General features: G+C 36.7%; 1 long non-coding RNA gene across 1 annotated transcript; it reads left to right on the top strand.

Annotated features, from left to right (window-relative positions):
* The first annotated feature begins 3,396 nt into the window (after positions 1–3,396).
* Positions 3,397–24,877, top strand: LOC147578086 (uncharacterized). Its single transcript, XR_015254772.1, has 3 exons — positions 3,397–5,782; positions 16,172–16,343; positions 24,617–24,877. It is a non-coding gene; the product is annotated as an uncharacterized LOC147578086 (long non-coding RNA).
* Positions 24,878–24,883: the final 6 nt, after the last annotated feature.

The following is a 24,883-nucleotide window of genomic DNA, read 5'->3' as shown; positions in this document are numbered from 1 at the left end:
GTTGGAGCTCCACGTAGGGCTCTGGTGCTGATAGCTCAGAACCTGGAGTCTGCTTCAGATTCTATGTCTCCCTTTCTCTCTGCCCCTCTCCAGCTCGTTCTCTCTCTCTTCTCTTTCTCTCTCTCTCTCTCAAAAATAAATAAACATTAAAAATTTTTTTAAAGGAAAGAAAGAGAAAAACAACCTGTGCCATGTATTTCCATAGAAAATATAGCTGTTTTTAAGCATTTGGATGATCATGGTTTGTTTACCTTTCAACTTGTTTGAAGCACATAATTCCACTTCAGAGCCAGGCTGCTACCTTGTTGCCTGCATCATGTCCTCTTTCCCCACTGTCAATAATCACTTCAGATTTTCAGCAATGAGGCAAATGGAAATGTCAGCAAAGCCCTGACCTACATTTCAGACTCTTGAACTCAAACTGTCCAATTCAAAATGACTGGCTCTAATGTCACTATTTGGGAAAACCCAGATTACTGAAAGTGAACTGCTTTGTCAGTACTTTTTTTTCTCAGCTTAATTTAAAATGATCTGTCTCATCCAAGAAGTAGAACCCCTATACAGGTTCTATCTGTCAGAATCTTTGACACCAAAAATACGATGCTTAGCTTTAATTTGCAATTAACATTGATATTTATTATAAACCAGTTTCTTAAGAAAGTTTAAATGCTACCATTGACCATTCATTTATTTAACAAACATTTTTGGGTATCTAATATGTGTCAGCCATTGTTCTGGGTATTAAGAATATGATGGTGATTAATTACTGAACAGCTCTTTTGTTGTATTGTTTAAAGTGATTAAATGGTAGATCAGTTGTTTTGAACTATCACAGGATTCTACAGGCAAATAAAAAATTACCAAATATTTGGTACACTTATAGAAGTCCTCACCAAGGGCTTTTCATGGCATGCTTTTTCCTCCCATGTCCTTGGTTGCTTCTACTTGAGTATCTTTTCACTCTGTGTATTCCTTTTTATTGTAAATGACAGTTAAGTTACTTGTTTCAATGAACTTCTTGAAGCCAGAAACTCCATCCTGCCTTTTAAATTTTTATATCTTTGGTACCTAGCATAATATAATACTCTGGGGAAACATTCAAAACATTTCTATGCTCAGATTTATTTTAGACAGTGAAGATTAGAATGTTTGTGGGTGAAGGCTGGGCATCAATATTTTACACCTCCCCGCCATGTGATTAGTGATTATAATGAGCAGTCAGGGTTGAGAATTATTGGAATATAAGAATGAATATCTTTGAAGACCACACAAAAGAAAGGACTGTCAACTGGATGTCAATGATTAGGAACAATTTGCCAAGCTGTGAAGGAAAGGGTGTGAGAAAACATTTCACATATGAGAACAGAATGTGCAAGTAATAGAGATGTTTTGGGACAAGCTAGTTGAAGGGAATAGGATTTGAGCTAGAAAATTAAGGCCAGTGGCAGAATGTGATTACTGGGTTTTGTATTCCTGCTGAGTGGTTTAACCTTTGTCTTGAAGTCAGTCAGAGATAGCAAAGATTGGTAAGCAGAGAAATAACATAATCAGATTGGATTTTAAAGAGATAATTCTAGGGGCGCCTGGGTGGCTCAGTAGGTTAAGTGTCCCACTTCGGCTCAGGTATTAATCTTGTGGTTTGTGAGTTAGAGCCCCGTGACAGGCTCTCTGCTGACAGCTCAGAGACTGGAGCCTTCTTCAGATTCTGTGACTCCCTGTCTCTCTGCCCCTCCCAGCTCGTGCTCCATCTCTGTCTCTCAAAAAATAAACGTTAAAAAAAATGTAAAAAAAAGGTGATTCTAATTATTGTGTGGAGCATTGAATGAAGATAAAGAGCCCATTTAAGTTATTGAAAATCAGAAGCTGGTGAGGGCACAAAGCAAAGCAATGGCAGCAAGAACTCAGAGGAAGAAACAGCATTGGGAGCTATGTGGAGGCAGATTGGACAAAATGGCGACCCCTGCAGTTGTGCAGTAAACAACACTTGTTGGGAGCTAAGAAATCAGGAGCATGAAGAATGACTCTCGTGGTGATTTTTGCTGACCCAGTAGATAAGGGCATTAACTGAGCACACAAAAGGAGTGATAGGGAAGTGATGAGTTTGATTCTGGTCATGTTGATTTGGCGGAGCTTACAACATATTCAGAGAAAACTGTCTAGAGGCCATCGTAGACACTGGTAAACTTGGGAGAGAAGTTTGAGCTAAAGATCTAAATTTGGAAGATTTCAGCATGTCAGCAGTTTTAAAACTGAGATTAGAATAAGAAAACTTAGCACATCTAGAATCGTAAGGGAAGGGAGCAGGTGGACAGAACCAAGAAATCTTGACCAAAGGACAAGAAGAAGAGATACAAGGAGTGTGTGGCCAGTGTCCAATGGTCAGAGATTAAAGATGATAAGAACTAAAAGGAAATGTTGGATTTGACAATAGTCAGTCTTCCCTGAGAAGAGTTTTAGAGAAGAAATGGAGGTAGAAAGGAGACTAAAATGAGTTAGAATAAAAAATAAAAAAGAGGATATTGGCTAATCTTTCAGGAATTTGGACAGTGAAGATGCTACTGATAGGGAGCTCTGTGCAAATTAAGATTTATTTATTGTTTAAAATGGGGGTTGGTGGTGGTGCCTCTTCTTTGGTGAACAGTCCAGTCACATCTTTTATCCATTTCATTAGTTTGTTGTTTTTCTTATTATTGAGTTTTGAGAGTTCTTTATATGTTTGGAAACCAGTCCTTTATCACATATACATTGTACAAATATTTTGTCCTGGTCTGTCTCTTACCTTTTCATTTTCTTACCAATGTCATTTGAGAACAGAAACTTTTAATTTTGATTAAGTCTGATTCATTAATTATTTTATTTTCTTTTTTAAAAATATTTTTCTTTTTCTTTATTTCAGAGAGTGAGAGAGAGAATAAGTTGGGGGGGGTGAGAGAGAGAGAGAGAGAGAGAAAGAATCTCAAGCAGGCTACACGCTTAGCAGGAAGCCCAACGTGGTGCTCAATCCCATGACCCTGGGGTCATGACCTGAGCTGAAATCAAGAGTTGGACCCTCAACTGACTGAGCCACCTGGGTGCTCCCCAATTAATTATTTTAATGTTCCATTTGTTTTTCCCTGCTTACATTTTCATCAACAGATTAATACATAATCTTATTGTATGTGTGTTTCCGTTTAAAGACACCTTACTTAATCTATATTGCTGATTCATTAACACTGAACTCAGGGCCAATAACATCATAACTCATGCCTGAACAAAGCTCACCAACACATGGAGTTTCTTTGTAATATACATTGCAACCTTCTTGTGCTCAGAAACACCAGACAGTGTTTAAAATTGGGAGCCATTTTAAACAGTGAAATCGCAAACAGAAAGTACAAAATGGGAAAAAATGTGGCACTAAACAGATCTCCAAAAGGACACTTGTTTATAGTATGAGATTGGAAACAAGTTTCTTAGCTAGGGACTTGTACATTGGGTGACTCAAATTTTTCACCACTCTGCACATGTCTGCAAATTACTGACAAATGCTGCAAGTATTGATTTGGGGGTTACAAGTAAATTTTAGTTGGCAAATGAATTCCCAAATTTGGAATCAGGGAATGATGAAGATCAACTATATAAAATCCCATATGTAAGTGGTTTCACTTCATTTGCTAATCAGAAAGCATGAAGACCATTGTCTTGGCTTTTTCTCTACAGGCAGGGTTGCTATTTGGGTATACCAGGACAGTCTAATTTACACTTGTCCCAGGGTAATTATATATAACATTCCATTTTATTTTCAAAATTATTCCATTTTGGAAGATATATTATCACTCTCTTATAGGTATATAAGTAATAAACTTGGTTTGTTTCCTAAAAGTCACATTATTTTAAGTTTTCTCTGGTATTTGGTAAAAGTTTGGAACGTTTGTTGGCTGAAGGGAATGAAAAGAGTGATTGAGTATAAAATGCATATCCTGAAAACATACCATATTAAATTAGTAAGTATATTGTGAGTTAGCACATCATCAAGGCAAATACATCATAATGCAGCATTTTAGATTTTTTTCCAACTTAAAAAAAAATTCTCCCTAGGGAACTTAAAGGTAGAACAGAAGGAAACGGTTAGAACTATAGTGCTTACATAATTGTGCCTTTCTGTAAATTTACCTGCCTGTTGTGGATTGAAAATATCTCCATTTTCCCTGTCCATAGGCAACACACATTGTCATAAACTAACTAGAAGGAACTAGCTACTAGAAGGAACTCCTCAAAGTAGATTAGTTAGGATCTCCCAGTTTAAGATGTATAGCTGGGTCAAGACCGGGAATTGCTATTGCCTACAACACTGGTCTACCCATTGGGGAGCAGGCTAGAGGGCTCTATCTTGCCTCAGGACCCAGATACCATATGTGGGTGGGAATGAGCAGAACAAGGAGTAAACTGTTGACCCCTGAAATGGGAACCTAGTGACTCTTGACTCTGAATAGAGATGGAAAACCTACCGCCTGTATATGGGGAAGTGATATAGCAGCCCCAGCGATTTGAATAGGCCTGGTTTAGGGCTGGTAATCTGGTTAGAGAAAGGGAGTAGGAAACTTGTCCTGAGTTTGTGCTTGCATAGAGGGTACACTGTTTTTCCTTAGATGACTGCATTTCTTTGTGGTAGCTTTAGTAGGGGTGAGTGACTGAATATTACAGTGTGTAAAGCTCCTGAGACATTCCCTTGGAGGTATGACTAAATATGCAAATCCCATTAGGTAGACTTGATTTGGGAGGCTTAAGATGTTGTATGGTGATCTAGCACTTCTGTACTAAAGGAATAAATCAATATTATGGAAAGGTGTGGAAAATGGTGGGTGGTTGGATGAGATGGTTTTTGAAGCAGCCCATAAGAGCCAGAGCATGTCCCCTGATATATGAGTATGCTCAGGGGAAGATGCTTTGTACATATCTACCCAATTCTTGGTATGTAGGATGCAGTGGTACAGCCCAGTCCTCTCTACACCTGGGTGTAAAAAAAGTGCCCCCATTTGAGAGGGCTTACTGTACTACAATAGGTAAAGGGTGAAAAGGATCCCTTCTCACTCCCCGACTGGGACAAGACACATATCCACCCTCCTTCCTGGGTAGGCACAAATGGAACCAAAATGACAGAAGAGGGCCTTTAGAAAAGCAACACAAAAAGGGGCAAGAGAGGATGGCTTTTTTTGTTTTTCCTAAAGCAAACCACAGCTTTGAAATAACTCCCCAATTCTTTGTAGAATAAAAGTCTAATTGTTTAACAGATGTTTGACTAGGGAAGTGGCTTCCTCCTCCCAATTTCTTCTTTAAAGAACCAAGAGAGAGGCAGCGGCATGGATGGGTGCCCGGAAATTGAGGATGAGAGCAGAAAAGCCCACTGTGATTGCAGATGGTCATATGCAGTGAGCCACCCTTCATGGCCTGAAGGTATTTCTGTATATACCATATTAAGGAGCTTGATCCTAGGATAAAGAACTCTTCTGTACTTTCCAGTACACTGTAGACTATATGAAGTGAAGACTTATTTTGCTAATTTATTGTGACATCCTGTCTTTCTGTTGTTATCGGCCCAATGAAGAGGCTGCATATTCTTGGGTGTCTTCTAGGTACCAGCATACACTGTACTTGAGGCTATGGCTATGGAGAAGATGTTAATAGCTTTCGAGGATCCTTAAGTGGGAAAGAAGACAGAATTTAAAAATTAAAATGCAAAAGAATAAATTTTTGCAAGCTTCAGGCCTGAACGCCAGCTCCTGTAGGATAAAGTTTACCTGATGTGAGTCAAGGACTCGGGCTCAATTTCTTGCCTGGTCCCTCAAGTTTGATCTCGCACCTTTGCCTCTGAACTTGATTTTATGGTATCAGCATAACTCTTTCAACTGCCTCTCCTGCTGCCCCATCATCCTCCAATGGAAGTGTACCATACCACATCCACTTTGCTTCACCAGTGGGGTCCACCTCACTGTCTCAGCCTGCCCTACTTTTCAACACTCACAAGTCTGAGTAATTATGAAAAGTACAATTTTAGTTCTACAGTCTTTAAGAAGGTAACAGAAAATGTTATTCATTTCAGAAAGCTTGTAATAAAAAATATCGAACTTATTTTTCTAACTTCAAGGCCTTGAAGTTATGTTTTAATTATCTTGAGGGTAGTCTTACCTGGAAGAGCTCATTATTCACATATGCCAGATAAATGAGGTGTCATTTTATTAATTTTCTCAACCACTGAATTAATAACCCCATTATTCATAAAGAGATATGTAGACTCTTTGAAGAGAAATGAATACCATAAATCTTATGACTCATCCAGAGGATGGTACCTACCTGCAGCTGCCTGATTCTTCTCAGCATCAAGCACCTGATAGTACATTGAGCTGTGTTGGAGGAATGGGTGCTACAGGCTGAATCATTGCTATTTCCTGTGAGGTGTGCATTAAAGGTCATCTTTACCTTACTTCCTTATGAGTGTGTTAGAGACTTAAGAATGCTAAGAAGTGGAGATGATTTTAAAACTTTCAGTGCACATCTCAAGCTTTTAGATTGCATATATACTTTTAAGGGGGTCAATTTCCAGAGTCTCAATTTCCATTACATACCCTTTCCTAAATTTGATTCCTCTGAGAATGAGCCTGGGTTCACAGTAGTCATCCTCTCATTTCATAAAGAATGGTATCCCTCCATGCCAAATCTCAGCATGCTGAATTACCCTGGGTATAAATAGCTGCAGTGTACCAAACAAACAGATAAATGTAAATACTGGTTTCAGGGAGACCTCTATGGATAATTAGTCAGGGGCTTTAAATACTTAAGGCTTCTCTAGCCTTTGCCTGTGAAGCTTACCAAAATACTTGTATTTCAGCTCGTGTTGAGATACTCTGAATTTTAGCCAATTTGGGGATATTTGGATCTCTTTTGGAATAGTCTGACTACCAGGCATCAGAAGCAATATGGAGGACTTACGGTTATTTTCTTGAATGTAAATGAAATTTTTGATGGACTGTCATATTTTTTCTAGACACATTGGATAAAACTCATGGTTAAAGTTTTACTTGATTTTTTTCAGACTTAATGTACTTTATTCCATAAGGTAGTTCATGGCATATTTGTTCCTATTACAGCTTAGTTGAACTTACTTCACCATCTAAAATGTTTAATAATTTCTGTTGTTTATTTAAAAAGAAATAAACTTACTTAGACTTATGTTTAACATTTTAGATGTTAATTAAAAATATACAAGTGGGTACATAATTTTAAAAGCTTCTTTTAAGAGTATTTAAGGAAAATATTTGGAAGACCACTGCACTAGAGCTCAACTATACAAGCCAATCAAAACCATGGTGGAAAAAATACATCAAAATCTCAATAGTGGTTTTTTTGATTATCAAATTATCAAGTTTTTTTTTCTTCCTTTTGCTTTTCTGTAACTCCCTGTTTTTAGGGTGAGTGTTTATATATGATAATTTTAAAACATTGAAAAAATACTAAACACAATAAGGACAAGGAAAAGTTTAAATGAAGGGATATAAAGGGGAGTTTCCTTCCTAGTCAACTCTGAAATATGAGACAGTTGGAGGGAATTATTGATATGTCTGCTGATGTACATATTTAATTTATGCAAATTTAACTATAAGGGGCAGGAATGAGGACGGTTTTTCTTCCCATAGAGGAAAAATCAATTCTTCTATACCTTAAGACTTGGACCTTAAGCCCTTAATGATTCAAAGAAAAGAAGACCAATGAAAAATGCAATAATAATAATAACAATTTTTTAAATTGAAATAAAATTGACAAAATTATATATATTTCAGGTGTATAACATGATGATTTGTGTATACATATATATATATGTGTGTGTGTGTGTGTGTGTGTGTGTGTGTATGTATTAAATGATTACCCAAATCAAGTTAACACATCCATAACCTCACATAGTTACTTTTTTTTTTTTTTTTTTGGTGAGAACACTTCAGATCTACCCTCTTAGCAAATTTCAAGTGTATAGTACATTATTATTAACTTGAATCACCATGCTGTACATTAAATCCTCAGAACTTGTTCATCTTATAACTAAAAGTTTGCACCCTTTAACTAATATCTCCCCATTTCCTACACCCCACAGTCCTTGGCAACTACCATTTTACTCTCTGTTTCTATGAGTTTGACTACTTTTTGGATTCCCCACATAAATGATACAATATAGTATTAGTCTTTCTTTTTCTGGCTTATTTGATTTAGCATAGTGTTCTCTAGATTCATCCACGTGGCAAAGGACAGAATTTCCTTCTTTCTCATTGCTGAATAATATTCCAGTGTGTGTGTGGGTGCACACGTATGCATCATATCTTCTTTATTCACCTTGTCAGACACTTAGCTTGTTTCCATATCTTACCTATTGTATATAATGCTGCAATAAACATGGATGTGTAAGTATCTTTCCAAGATAGTGATTTCCTCTGGATATATACCCAGGAGTAGGATTGCTGGATTATGTTGTAGTTCAATTTTTAATTTTTGAGGATACTTCATAATGTTTTCCATAATGACTGCCCTATTTTACATTCCCACTAATGGTATATAAGGGATCCCTTTTCTCCAGATCCTTGCCAACATTTGTTATCTGTTGTCTTTTTATAAAAGCCTTTCTAATAGGTGTGAGGTGATATCTCATTTTGGGTTTGAGTTGCATTTCCTTGATGATTAGTGATGTTGAGTGCCTTTTCATGTACCTGCTGCCCATTTGTATATCTTTTCTGGAAGAATATCTATTCAGTTCCTCCAATTTTTAATCAGATTATTTGTTTTTCTGCTATTGAGTTGTAGGAGTTCCTTATATATTTTAGATACTAAGTCTTATCAAGTATATGGTTTGCAAATATTTTCTCCCATTCTATAGGTTGCCTTTCCATTTGTTGATTGTTTTCTTTGCTGTGCAGAAGCTTTTCTGCACAGTTTGATATAGCCCCACTTGCTTACTTTTGCTTTTGTTGCTTGCACTTTGGTATTATATCCAAACAATCTTTGCCAAAATCAAGGTCGAGGAGATGTTTCCCTGTTTTCTTTCAGGAATTTTAGAGTTTGGGGTCTTAAATTTAAGTCTTTAATTCATTTCAAGTTAGCTTTTGTGAATGTGCAAGATAGGGGTCCAATTTCATTCTTTTGCATGTAGATATCCAGTTTCCCCAGCACCATTTATTAGAGACTATTCTTTTCCCATTGTGTGTTCTTGGCACCTTTGTCAAAGATTAATATGTGCGTGGGTTTATTTCTCGGCTCTTTATTCTGTTCCATTGATCTGTATATCTGTTTTTATGCCTGTACCATATAGTTTTGATTACTATAACTTTATAATATAGTTTGAAATCAGGAAGTGTGATGACCTCAGCTTTGTTCTTTCTCAAGATTGTTTTGCCTATGTGGTCCTCTGTGGTCCCATAAAAAGTTTATGATTGTTTTTTCTATTTCTGTGAAAAATGCCATTGGAAGTTTGATAGGGATTGCACTGATTCTGTAAATTGCTTCAGGCGGTATGGACATTTTCACAATATTAATTCTTCTAAGCCAAGAACACAGGATATCTTTCCATTTATTTGAAACTTCTTCAATTTCTTTTATCAGTGTCTTCTAGTTTTCACCTTCTTGGTTAAATTCATTCCTAAGATCTAAATTCTAGATCTTTCACCTTCTTGGTTAAATTCATTCTAAGTATTTTATTGTCTTTGATGTTATTATAAATGGAATTATCTTCCTTAATTTCTCTTTTAGATACTTTACTACATAAAATGCAACTGATTTTTATATATTGATTTTGTACCCTAAACATGTACTGAATTTGTTAGTTCTAATTATTTTTTGGTGGCACTTTTAAGGTTTTCTACATATAATATCATGTCATCTGCAGAGACAACTTTACTTCTTCTTTTCCACTGTGGATACCTTTGATTTCTTTTTCTTGCCTAATTGATCTGACTTGTTGAATAGAAGTGACAAGAATGGGCATCCTTGTCTTGTTCCCGATCTTAGAGGAAAAGCTTTTCATTGTTGAAAATGATATTACCTGTGGGATTGTTACATGTGGATTTCATTATGTTGAGATACATTTATTCTGTACCTAATTTGTTGAGAGTTTTTATCATGAAAGAATGTTGAATTTTGTCAAATGCTTTTTCTACATATATTGAGATGATTATATGATTTTTATTCTTCATTCTGTATCACATTTATTAATTTGTGTGTGTTGAACCATTTTTGCATTCCAAGGACAAGCCCCACTTGATTATGGTGTATGATTTTTTTTTTTTTAATTTTTTTTTTTCAACGTTTATTTTATTTTTGGGACAGAGAGAGACAGAGCATGAACGGGGGAGGGGCAGAGAGAGAGAGGGAGACACAGAATCGGAAACAGGCTCCAGGCTCTGAGCCATCAGCCCAGAGCCCGACGTGGAGCTTGAACTCACGGACCGCGAGATCGTGACCTGGCTGAAGTCGGACGCTTAACCGACTGCGCCACCCAGGCGCCCCTGGTGTATGATTTTTTTAATGTGCAGTTTAATTCAGTTTGCTAGCTTTTTGTTGAGGATTTGTACATCTCTGTTCATTAGGGATATTGGCCTGTAATTTTCTTTTCTTGTGTCCTTGTCTGGCTTTGTTATCATGATAATGCTGCCGTCATAAAATGAATTTTTTCCACTTTTTTGGAAGAGTTTGAGAAAGATCAGCATTAATTCTTTAGAGGTTTGGTAGGATTCACAAGTGAAGCCATCTTGTCCTGGACTTCCCTTGGTTAGAAGATTTTAGATTACTGATTCAACCTCCTTGTTACTTATAGGTCGTTCATATTTTCTATTTCTTCATGATTTAGCCCTGGTAGGTTGTATGTTTCTAGGAACTTATCTGTTTTTTCTAGATTATTTAATTTGTTGGCATATAACTGTTCATAGTAGAATTTCATGATCCTTTGTATTTCTGCAGTATCAGTTAAAATGTTTCCTCTTTCATTTCTGATTTCATTTATTTGCATTTCTTTTTTGTCTAGATAAAGGTTTGCCATTTTTGTTTATCTTTTTAAAAATCAGATCTTTGTTTCACTTTTGATCTTTTATATTGTTTTTCTGGTCTCTGCTTCATTTACTTCTGCTTTGATCTTTGTTATTTCTTTCCTTCTGGTAACTTTGTGTTTAGTTTGTTCTTCTCTTTATAGTTTCTTGAAATGTAAAGTTAGGTTGTTTACTTGTGATCTATTCTTTTTCTTAATATAGGTGCTTGTTGCTATAATAATAATTATTAACAATGAAACTTACTATCATTAATTATTATTATTATTAATGTTGGCTTTGATGGAAAATTTATATCATTTTAAAAAACATATTATTAGAAGAAAAAAAGTTTTCCTTATCCGTTCACCACTGTCCATTGGTGGGAAAAATATTTATGAATTCTTTCATGATGTTCAAGATATTTTTAGAGAGTTTTTCAGATAGAGAACAATGGAACTGAGCATGATCAAGGCACACATTCATCACTCTGTTTTGCAGAAGCACACCCCTCCTTCACTTGGCCTTTGCATATAATTCTTTTTTTTTTTTTTAACGTTTATGCATCTTTGAGAGACAGAGGGAGACAGAGTATGAGTGGGGAAGGGGCAGAGAAAGGGAGACACAGAATCAGAAGCAGGCTCCAGGCTCTAAGCTGTCAGCACAGAGCCCGACGCGGGACTCACACTCACGAACTGTGAGATCGTGACCTGAGCCGAAGTCGGACGTTCAACCGACTGAGCCACTCAGGTGCCCCAGCCTTTCCATATATTTCTAATGGAGGCCTTGCATTGTAAGGATGACTTTAGGCTATTCAAATTAGCAAAGATATTGATAAGATATTTTAATGTTCAAATCCATTCATGAAAACAGTTTTGAAATTTAGTTTCCTCCAGTAAGATTTAGAGTCCTGTCAACTCAAATGAAAGAGTGAGGACCCAGCTACATGAAATCTAAGGATTTTCAGTGGTTTCATTGCCTCTGTTCATCTCCCTGAAAGGAAAAATCTGACACTTAAGAGGACTTTGGATGATACAGTTAACATTTGAAAAGCATCATTTAAATACTTATCTTCAGTTTGCAAGTAGGTGCTCAAGGTTTTTTGTGTTTGTTTGCTTTGCTGGTGCATCCAAACAGTAACTAGATTATGCTTTCAGGGCAGCCACTTTAATGCTCCAGTTATCAGCTTCTCAAAGTGACATTTCATTTTTTTTTTCTTTTTCAAGTTTTTATTTAAATTCTAGTTAGTTAAAATATATTGTAATATTGGTTTCAGGTGTAGAATTTAGTGATTCATCACTTACATATAATACTCAGTGCTCATCAAAATAAGTGCTCTCCTTAATACCCATCACTCATCTAGCCCATCCCCCACTCTCTTCCCTCCACCAACCCTCAATTTGTTCTCTATAGTTAAGAGTCCCTTAGGGTTTGTTTCCCTCTCTTTTTTTTCCTTCCCATATGTTCATCTGTTTTGTTTCTTAAATTCCACACATAGAACTACCTTACAACCCAGCAATTGCACTACTAGGTATTTACCCAAAGCATACAAAAATACTGATTTGAAGGGGTACATGCACCCGATGTTTGTAGCATCATCATCAATAATAGCTAAATTATGGGAAGATCCCAAATTTCCATCAACTAATGAATGGATAGAGATGTGTGTACACACACACACACACACACACACACACACACAATGGAATATTACTCAGCAACCAAAAAGAATGAAATCTTGCCATTCACAATGACATAGATGGATTAAAGTAACATTTCAATTTAGTGCTAAGAAGAATTCAAGAATGGGCTTGAAAATTCAGTATGTAATAAAACATACTAGTGAACAACATCATTGAGGTTATACATTCCATGAACAGTTCCAGGAGAAAATTCAGTCATGGAGATTCACAGCAATCATGGGCAGACCTGAAGCCCCCTTCTGTGATTCATGTAGTATTCAGATTACCACACTTCTACTTGCTTTAGCCTTATCCAAAAAAGTAATGTCCAGAAAAATCACAGTTCTGATATTCTGGTTTTATTTTTTCTAATACATATTAAAATAAACACATTGATATTAAGTGTAAATGGTTATCTGTGTACACTCTAAAATTACTCATTTATCACCAGAAATATACACACTACATTAAAGAAACTTGTTATGTGTATCCCCTATAGCAAACTGAATTTTTTTAGAGAACCAAAAAACCTTTTTTTAAAACTGTTATACTTTGGCTAGCATATTTTCTCTGCCATTCTACCCATAGATATACTTTAAAATAACTGAATGATAGTGTTTTTTATTAAACAATGTAAAATATACTGTGGAATCATTCTTGCCTTCTATATGCATTGATAGGTATAATTCAAGGGAAAGAAAAATGATTCTTTATCATTTTGTTCTACACATATTTGTTCTGACCTTACATTCATTTGTTGAAGAGATATTTATTTTTTCCTATGTTCCAGTAACTATTCTACTGAAAATAAAGCGGTAAACAAAACAGAAAAGAAAATCTACTCCTCATGGAGTTTACTTATATTCAAGTGTAAGGAGACAAGTAACAAGTAAAATAAATAAGAAAAGTATAGTTTTAGATGATGATAACGTTTGGTGAAATTTAAGTAGGAAAGGCAGACAGAGGTCAATGTGCTCAAAGATCTTGCTGGAATGTATCATTTGAGCAAAGATCTAGTAGAAATGAGGGAGTTGCTACAGAGGTAATTTGAAGAAGTGTGATTCAGGCAGAAAGAACAGTTGGGGACAGGAGAGGGGGGAAAAAAAGAAGCTCTGGGGTGCTTTTGAGGGCCAGGAAGGAGGCCAGTGTGGGAGGAGCAAGGTAGGCAAGAGGGACTTCAGTGAGAGATGAAAACAGAAGGAAATGAAGTCAGAGAAATAACTGCAGTGAGGGGGGATGGGCCATAGCATAAAGCTCCACAGGGCTCTGGGCTCTTCTGATGATTGAGATGAGAAGTCATTGGAGGGTTTTACGTAGCAGAATGATGATGATTTGACTCCAAGAAACAAGCAACAAGAAAAGAAAGCAATAACAGAAGACCCAACCACAGGAAGGGAAGTAGACATTGTATGTTTATGGGTTTCATTATGAAGGTGCAGCTTGTAGGAAATGTGTATGGGTGTGTTTTTAAGTTATGTATGTTACATAGAACAGGAAACAAATATTAAAATAAACAGTGCTGTAAGTATGGGAGAAAAAAGCAACTAGAAAGGTTGGGTAAAGTAGCCACTAATTGATATGAGGTAAAACTTGAAGAGGAAAATATTTTGCAGAGGAATGGGGAAGGGAATTAGGCATTTGTTTTGGGACATTATCAGCTTAGAGTCCCCATTTTGCATCCAGACAGAGATGGTCAGTGGGCAGTTGGTCACACCAGTCTAAAATTCAGAGAGAGAGACAGTTAAGATATAAGATTTTGAGTGTCATCTGCACATAGATGGAACTTAAAGCCACTAACATGACTGAGATTACCAAGAAAGTAGATATAAACTAGAGATTGAAAAGGACTCTGCCCAGAATATTCCTATGCAAAGATATCAAGAAAAATAAACCAAGGCAAATTTTCTACCAAGTATCTGTAAGATGGTTACCAGAAAATTCATTTATTTATGATTGGGAAAATAATTACCTGCCTATATCACAAAGAAGGCTAAAGAATCTTGAAGCTAAAATAGACCTTAACCTTAATAGGGATGATGACATTCAACATGTTGGCCTTTTGGCAACAACTATTTTGACCTTTAAAAAACCAGGTGATTGAGTCATTCATTAAATTCTAACTTAGGGTTTTAATTTCAGTCAAATGATGGGTAATGATTGACATGTGAACTTCCAGTATAAAGTAGGTAGATTAGAATAAATATGGGTTTACTCGTACAAAGAAAGGGATCTAGTTTTTAACTCCAGGGTTTGGATGGGGAACCACTCAATTTCACAAATATTTATTCAGTGCCTATTATCACTTGAAAGGATAATTTGGAAAATATAGATAATGTAAATAAGTTGCTCTGTTCCTTCAGAAAGATTTAAACATAATAATGGAGAATGAGATAAGTAAAATGTGATAAGAGACATAGTGAGGCAGAAACACCTTATGAAGGTTTGTGCTAAAGAAAGTGATTCTTCATTGGCTGCATTTTAGAAGTACCATAGAGGACACAGCATTTAAGATAGCCCCTAAAGTATGGGTAGAATTGGATATTGACAGGTAGAAGATACAGTATGAGCAAAGGTCTTCGGGTGGGAAAGCTCAGGAGTATGTTTCACTGGTGGGTGGTCATGTCCCCAGACTACTGTTATTGTCATCCTATTTCTTTAATTTTTTTCCTTCCAAAGTAGGTAAGCAGAGATTGCACAAATAATTATTAGCTTGACTCCATTAAGAAAATAAGTGTATATTTGCATACCTATGTTCATCGCAGCATTATTCACAATAGCCAATAGGTAGAATCAATCTAAATGTCCATCAATGGATCAATGAATAAGAAAAATGTGGTATATACACGTAATGGGGGCATTTTTCAGCCTAAAAAGAAGGAAATTCTGTCAGGTGTTACAACTTGATTGAACTTTGAGGACATTATTCTAAATGAAATAAGCTGGTCCCAAAAAGACATACTGAATGATTCCACTTATATGCGATATCTAAGGTAGTTAAGCTTATAGAAACCAAAAGTAGAATGGTAGTGGCAGGGATAGAGAGGAGATGGAAAAGAGGAATCATTGTTCCATGTATGTAGCATTTCAGTTTCACAAGACAAAAATGTTCTAAAGATCTAGAACAATGTGCACATCCTTAACACTACTGCACTCTAATTTGTTAGGTACTACACTTAAAAATGGTTAAGATGGTAAATTTTATGTTATATGTTTTTTACCACAATAAAGAAAAACAAAAATGTTTATGTGCTGATACTCATTTGATTGTAATTAAACCCAACCAAATTAGCTTAGTGAAACAAAGGAGAATTTATTGGTTCAGAGAACCTAAGAAAGGGTAAGGAAGCAGCAAAGCCTTAACAAGAACTGCAACCAGAGACTCTAAACAGCCTCTAGGTGTCGCTCTCTGCCTCCTGACTCATTTCCTTTCTCATTACAAGTATGCTTTCTCTACAGGCTGATAACTCCCAAGGTTTACATCTTAGACTTTCTGCCATAGAAAGTGTGCCTGATGTTCTCCCTCCAAATTCAAAGCATTGAGAACTCTAAGTAGCCCAGTCAGCCTCTGGACCAACTGTTGATAGGATCTTGTAAGATATTACAAGGAGTCAGATCTTACAATAACTTGGTAAGTCCTGTGGGAACCATATGATGGGGAGTAAATGGAGTAGGGTGACAGGTATATCAGCTAGCTATTATTACTTTAATGCTGTATAACAAACATCCCAAACTAGTGGTTTAAAACAACTGTCAATTATTTCTATGATGTGCAGATTGGCTGGTGCAGCTCTACTTCAGTCTGTGGTGACCATGGTATTCCACACATTGGTCAACCTCCCTGGGGACAGTAAGCTAGCCAGGGCTTGTGGAAGTCCTCTGAAGTTTAGACTCAGAACCGTCTAAACACTTCTACCCCCACCCACAAGCCATCAGTTAATGTATATCCCATGGCTAGACAATAAGGGCCAGGGAAACACTTTCTGGCCAAAGTGAAGCTATAGTCAGAGTGGGATGCAGCAGATAGGGAAGGATGAGACTGAATAATTCAATCCACCATAGGGGGTAAATGTGAGAAACAGCTCTCAGAGAAAGATGGGATGTTGGGCAAACAATAGGTATCCAATATGGTATTATTACATAGATACAAATGTAGTAAAACCAAGTAGTAAATACTGTCAATCCCCAAATGTTACAGAGCAATTGGAAGAGAAATAGTCTCATAATGTAACAAGTACTGTACTAAGAATCTAACAGATAGAATCTCAAAGGAGAAACAATAAAAGCTGTATTTAACTGAGACAATGTCATTTTGTCTATAAACTCTCTTAGTTAAGCTCCAAAGAAAGTGTCCTTGAGGATTCCAAATTAGTATCTCTTTTTCCAATTGCTGCTTTTTTAGGAGTAGGTCATGCCCTCATTTAATCTCTTTGTCTATAAAAGAAAGACACTAACTAGCATGCTGCCTCCTTTTCTTTCCAGTATTGGGAAATCAAAGAGTTCACACTTATAAACACATTTAAAAAGGCAACTTATAGTACAAATTTTTACTTTCTCATTTAACAAAGTAAATCTTGGCTAATGAATTTAAGTAATTTGCCTTCTTTAGACACCTTTATACTTTATACATTTCATATGGCCTTATTTATAAGAACCTTTATATTTTGCTGAGATATCTTTCTTCAGGTAATACTGATCAGTTGTTAAAAAAAAGAATGATCCAATTTGCTAGAGTTGAATCTTTGTTCATGTTTTACTCTAAAATCAATAGAAAACTTTATTAAATCCAGAGCATAGTACTATTCAGTAGTAAAGAATTTTCAAAGAGTTTCATTACTTCATATTATATATCTCGTGTTTTCTGGTTAGCAAAATTATAGAGACATTCTTTTTTTTTTTAAAAAAACAAAAGTTTCAAATTGGAGTTGCAAGAGAAAATAGTAAAGCTGAGTAAGTTTTAAAACTGTCATTTTATTCCAACAAAGCGTATATTTTCCATAAATTTTTCCCATTACAAAAAACTCCGAAAATCTAATTTCCTTTTCTTGAACAATTGTTAACCATATTGGATCATTGCAACCACAAGTTACACAAGCACATTGATTTCTAATTATATAACTCTAAATATGTGCAACTTCAGCTCTTTTTACTTTAAGTCATTTTCCCCATTTTCCCATTATGAATGTAAGACAGATCATTTAAAACAAAAAAAAAAAGATATTTTTACCATTTTGGCATGCTTGTATTTTCAATAGTCAGAATTTTTTTTACTATTCCTGATAGAAATCCAACCCAAATTACCTACATAAAAAAATGAGAATTAATGGCAGAATAATGGGGCATATTATAGAATTAGTGGCATTTTTGTGAGGAGCAGGTCACTTCAGGTATCTCGAGGAGAGAAACTTCTAGCTTGACATGATCAGGACTCATTCTTTTTTATACCATTCATCTCTCATCTGTTTAATTCTTCTAGACTTTGTTCTTTCCAAGTATTGTCCACAGAGAGGCTCAGATCACAACCTTATTCTATACCTCAAGAATGAAGGAGTGTCTTCCTGAAACAAATCTCAAAGAAGGATTCTGATTGCCCTATCATTGGGTCATTACTCATCCTTTAGAATAATCCCTTTTCCTAGAGAAATGAAGTATCATTGACCAGAACATGTTTGTGTTCCTATCCCTGTGGGCTAGTATCCCTCTACTATAATTGAAAGTCCAACCATAGCTAATCAGAAAGAAGGAAGGGCAGTTTCTCTAAGCAGAAGGGTAGCTGTTAGTAAATGAAGTTGAGGTGAGGAGAGGTACTCTGCACTGATTAAATAAATAAACAAAAAACATTAAATGTCTTCAGTCTTAATTCCCTAGAATCTGGGCATGCTGAACCTCTTGGTTTCAGCCTTCTCTGGACATATCTGATGTCTGGTGACACTCATATCCTTGGATCTGTTTACATGATGGACCTTGGTGCCTCTTTGGAAATACTTCAATCCCAGGGAATGGAATTTCATGGCACAGAACTATGGCTTAAGGACAATGGCCAAGGTAAAGGAGGATAAATGATTATGAATGCAGCACAATTTCTGTCTATCAGTCAGATTGGTTTTTGGCCAAGCCCCCATAGATTCAAGCCTGAGTCCTAGGATGAAAGGGGTACACTTAAAATGTGAGTCAATCAGAAGAGCCGTTGTACAGTGATCTCTGTGGGACACTGAAGTACAAGAAGTCAGCAGCATTCATGACAAAACTTCTGTAGTGACCTGAGGCCACACCCCAGTGTAGACATCTACACTCTCAACATCAAGTACCAGTAGCATTAGCAAAGACATTGGCAGGCACTGATAATCAGTCTGGTGGGGCAAAGACTTGGAAGGCAGCAGAATTGTCACTTTTGTCATCATGTGCATAGAAGACATGATCACATTAAGCCAGAATAGGAGCAAAGCTGTTGACTGGACTGAGAGGTTCTTCTGTCCCACATGATGTTGATGGGACATGTAGTCATCTTGGCTCAATGGGTCTGGAATATGAAAATGGGTCATGCATGGGGCTCATAGCTTGCACTGGCTAGCATTTGGGAAATCAGCTGGGACTGTTGACCAGAGTGCCTCAGTTTTCCTCCTTGTGTCTTCTCCATGGCTTGGGCTGCTGAAAGCATGTTGCCTGGTTTCCAAAGGGGAGTCTCCAAAGCAAAGAAATTAGCAACTGTAGATATTTTAAGCCCATTCTTATAAATTGCACAGTGCCACTTTTTCCACATTCTATTGACTAAGAGTGACCACAGGGCCAGTCCACTCAATATGGGAATGGTTTGCCTAAGATATGAGTACTGGGAGGCATGGTTCACTGGGGGCTGTTTCAGCAAACTGGCTACCTCAGCCAGAGAATGTAGTTTTGTGCCTTTTTAAATGATCCTGCTTTCCCTACAAGTTATGTGGCAAATATAATAGCTACAAATATTATTCACTCGTTCGTGTATTCATTAATTCATTCAACAGATATTGAGTTATCTAATATGTGCCAGTCCCTGTGCATGTAATGAACATATTAACATGAGTCTGACAGTGAAATGAATTCTGACATGGGAATAAAGAGCTACATGCAGTGCATAAGGTCTAGAGAAGAGTGGGTCCTGGGAACACAGAAAAGAGGAGATGGAACAAAATGTCAGGGAGGATTTCTTCCTAAAAGGCAACAACTAAGTTGAATTTCTAAAGATGCATAGGAGAGACATTCCCAGGAGGAGCAGCATATTAGAAAAGCAGAATAAGGTACCTTTGAGAACCTGAATGGGATGAATATGAGCCTGAGGGGAGTGGCCAGTGAGGTAAGTGTTAATCAGGTTTTTCAAGCATCCTAGAGCCCATGCTGTGGAATTAGGATATTATCTGCTGGGGAATGGGAAACCATTTAAAAATTTCAAGTGAGAACAAGGAATTAATATAATATTATTTTAGAAGGGTCACTCTGGCTGCACAGTGGAATATGCATGGGAGATGGCTAAGGATGGGTGCAAGAAGATCAGTTACTTAGAGGCTGTCCCAGCTAGAGAGACAATGAGGACTTAGTCTCTGGCAGTGTGGAAAGAACAGAGAGGAAGAAGAATTAGGGAGGGCTGAGATTTGCTGATTGGTTTGGATGTGGAGAGTAAAGGAGAGGGAGGAATTTATTGGCATATTGCCTGTATCAGTCAGGACAGGCTAGGATACACTGTGCTCATAACAAATCCAGAAATTTCCAGAGCTTACCACAGAAGTTTTATCCTTAGTCATATGGAATCTCTTCCATCATGTAGCTATGCCATCTGGAATTCATGGCCTCTAAGGTTGCCATAGCTGAGGAACAGAGATTGAGAGGAACACCATTTTTTAAGTGCAATGGCCTGGAAGAAACATACATTACTTGCATTCACATTTCATTGGCCAGAACTAGATAGATGGCCCCAACCTAATTGCAAGGCAGGTGGGAAAATTGTTAGACACATATGGATATTTGGTGCTATTATCACTAACAGTGTGGATTAGTAATATGGGCTTGAAAACATACTGCCTGAGTTTAAATCCCACTTCCTCTACTTACTAGCCACGTAGCTATGGACAAGTCTCTATTCTTCATTTGTAAAATGATCTGAACAATAGCACTTACTTGTTTTGAGTATTAAAAAGGTGACACACATAAAAGACTCAGTGCCTGGGACAAGGTAGGAACTCAATTAGTAATATTATTATTCACATTAAAATGATTTTAATATGTCACTCTCAATGATGGGACCTCCAGTGGAGATGTTTAATAGGTAATCACAAAAATAAAACGAGCTTCAGAGAGAGTTGGGGCTGGGAATAGAAGTCTAGGAATTGTCAGTAAGTGGGAGGAGGTGAAACACTTTAGATATGGGTGAGATTGCTTAGGGGCGGTGACTAGGTTGAAGGAAAATAGAAGTTTGAAGATAAAACCCTGGATAATACCAACATTTATAAAATGAGGAGACAGTGGTGTGCCTAGGTGGCTCAGTTTGTTAAGCGTCTGACTTCGGCTCAGGTCATGATCTCACAGTTCGTGGGGTTTGAGCCCTACATCAGGCTCTGTGTTGACAGCTCAGAGCCTGGAGCCTACTTTGGATTCTGTGTCTCCCTCTCTCTCTGCCCCTCAGCTGCTTGTATCATGTCTCTCTTTCTCTGTCAAAAATAAACATTAAAATAATTTTTTTAAAATGAGGAGAGAAAGAAGAGCCCACAGTAGAAACAATCTAATCAGTAGGAGGAAACCAAAAGGAAGTAGAAAAGGGAGTTTGAGAGCATATCAATCCTTTTATTTTTTTATTTTTTTGAGAGCTTATCAATCCTCTTAGCATTAATAATAATTTATCAATGTTTAATTTTACATTTAGTTCAAAGATAATGATGTTATTTTATACAAGCTTTTTCAAAAATGTTTATTTATTTTGAGAGAGAGAAAGAGAAGCAGAGGGAGCCAGATTCTGGGCTTGATCTCACAAACTTGTGAGATCATGTTCTGAGCAGAAAACAAGAGTCAGATGCTTAACCGACTGAGCCAACCAGGTGCTCCTTATACAAGCTTATGATTAAGTGTACTTAATAGAGTTTTTAATTTATCATTGTTAGGTAGTGTAAGAAGAAATATGAATATAACACAAGAAATGAATACAGAAAAATGGTTATCATTATCAGCATTTATAATAATTTTTGATCAGCATTTTGGTTAGGAAAACAGCTCCTCTCTTACTGAAAAGAAAGATATTTTTGTTTCTATAAAAAATGCCAATATAAAGAGAGACAAATCAGGCCTTAAGTAGCAGTAAAGAGTAAAGAGATATACAAAGTAAGAAAGTGGTTTAAGTATTAATTCAACAGTTTCACTGCACTGTAATAGTAATTTCATGACTATAATAGGCATAAAAGTGGTCAGGGCTAGGGGGAGAAGGGAAGCACTCTTACAATATAGTAACAGTAGCTTAATCTCCAACTGGAAAAAGGGCATATTCTGGGGAAGTTGTTTTGGGGCCATTATTATGAGATATTCAGTGTCATTTCAAGACTTTGTTTCCCTTCCTTCCTCCCTTCCTCCCTTCCTCCCTTCCTCCCTTCCTCCCTTCCTCCCTTCCTTCCTTCTAGATGGAAACTTTGGTAAACTGCCACCAAGAGGAAGGAAGATGTATATAAGTAAGAGAATATAATTTTTCTCTTCATTTTATTCTATTGAATCTACTTATCTTCTGAAACTGTGTTTTATTTATAGAAGCTACACACATGCACAGACACACATGATATTATTTATTGGTCCCCATGGTCCATTCTGTTGATGTCCTGCCTATATATTCCTTCAGTCTACTCCTAAAGGTCACCTGCAGCTTCATGGAGAATTCCTTTATATTCCAAAGACATCTTATTTCAGTCATCTGTGGTCTCAAAACTGAGCTCAGCCCTTTTGTGGGCAGGGTGGAAGTGCCAGGGACATAATGACACAGAATAACCATCATTCAATGAGGGATAAGTGTTACAGATAAATAACCTAGCTTCCTCACCCATAGTAGGGACAATTCTGTTGTGTGTTCTACATCAATTCCAACAGCTCTCAGAGCTACCCAGGGGAACTGAGCCCCAGTTGCCAGCAGCAGTGACCTACTCATTAACATATGAAATTTTCTTCTTCCCTTGCTTCACTACCTCATCACACTTCCTGGGATTATTTGCTAAGTAAACTCCTTGTACTGAAATCTTTGTCTTTGCTTGGTCTGCTTTTGGGACAATGCAAATAAGATCGTAGAACCCTTTGTTTATTATTATTTTTTTTTAATGTTTATTGTTTTTGAGAGACAGAGCATGAGTGGGAGAGGAGCAGAGAGAGAGGGAGACACAGAATCTGAAGCAGACTCCAGGCTCTGAACTGTCAGCACAGAGCCTGATACGGGGCTCGAGCCCACAAACTGTGAGATCATGACCTGAACTGAAGTTGGATGCTTAACCGGCTGAGCCACCCAGGCGCCAACAGTAGAACACTTTGTAATGATCTTTATATTTTCATGATCTATTCACCTTTAATTTTACTTTTGAAGGAAAAATTCTTCCCAGCACTATATCCTAAGTTATGCTACTCATTTCAAACAATCTAAAGATTGCCTATCTCTCAGCAGACTGCCAAATTTGTCTTGAATCACAGACAGGATATTACACTCTACTTACTCTACATGAAGCACATGTATAGCTTTTGATTTTGTTATGCTGGGGGGAGTGGGGGAGAGGAGAAAGATCCTGGCTTTGAAAGGAAAATAAAAACATCCTCTCACTACCTAAGTAACTTTGTCAAATTACTTCATCTATCTGAGTGTCAGTTTTTCGCCTATGAAATGGGGATAATAATACCTTTTTCTTAAGCTTGTGAGGATGATTGAACACAGTTCAATCAACAGTGATTTATTTCTGGGGAGCCTGGGTGGCTCAGTCAGTTAAGCCTCCGACTCTTGATTTCAGCTCAGGTCACCATCTCATGGTTCGTGGGTTTGAACCCCGCATGGGGATCCATGCTGACAGTGAGGAGCCTGCTTGTGATTCTCACTCTCTCCTCTCTCTCTGCCCCTCCCCTATTTGCATGTGCTCTCTCTCTCAAAATAAATATTAAACTTTCTAAAAAAGTGGTTACTTTTTAAATGTAATAACAGAAACAAAACATCTAGCAAAATACCTCACACATGTGTCTTTGCTCTTTCTCCCTGCCCTCTTTCTCTTAAAGTTTCACCTTCTTTCTCTAAATAGTACCAAAAAGAAAATAACAAAAGAGCTATCCAGGACATATTCTTATATGTACCATAAAACCTTCCATGATTATTAAAGAATTTATTTGCTCTTTAATCCCCTCCCCCACCTATTCAATTCATTCTAATTTCTTTCTCCTTCTTCCCTTCCTCCTGCCTTCTCTATCAACACTCCCTTATCCACCTTTGCCTGGTTCGTCACTGGTCTATGAGGGCTATAATAATATTTTTCTAATTTAGAGTATTTTTAAAAATATTTTAAAATAATAAGACAGATTTCTGAGAACTTTTTAAAAAAGTAACAGAATCCCTTGCAAAATTTCAAATAAAACATATAAATATTTCAAACTCACATTAAACTCTTTTCTGTCACTGTTCTAGAAGAGTTGAAAAGCTGATTTTGGAATTATAATAAGATTCCGAACACTAACTTAATCTAAGCAGGAATTTTATGTTCGATTCAGCATTAGAGACTCTATTTCAATTTAATTGGATGTATCCTCACTAGTTTTGAGCAATAAAAATATTTACATTTGATTGAGTCATAGGAATAACTAATCTATTATTTCCACTGTAGGATACAATCAAAACTTAGTAGTTTTGAAGTCAGAGCTAAAATGTCTTGCTCATTTAAGATTTTTCCTGCATTACAAACAAAACAGATTGCCTTATTGTATTTGTAAACTATCTTGGAGAGCAGGCCAATTGGAGAGGCTCCAGCTCTTATTCGCACAAAAGCGTCTTGGCTCCTCCCTCAGGAAAAAGTGCCACAGCCTGGAACAGAGAACAGAAGCATTTTAAAGGTGATTGCTTGGAAATTATCAATTATCTTTCTTTTGTCTACACTCAGCTTTTCTATTTTCTATTGGTTTATCCTTTACTTTTAAAATCATTAAGTTATT

This window comes from Puma concolor, chromosome C1 (genome assembly GCF_028749965.1).
Source record: "Puma concolor isolate L17-30 chromosome C1, mPumCon1.1.hap2, whole genome shotgun sequence".
NCBI classification, from domain to species: domain Eukaryota; kingdom Metazoa; phylum Chordata; class Mammalia; order Carnivora; family Felidae; genus Puma; species Puma concolor.
This window is presented reverse-complemented; position numbering and strand designations above follow the sequence as displayed.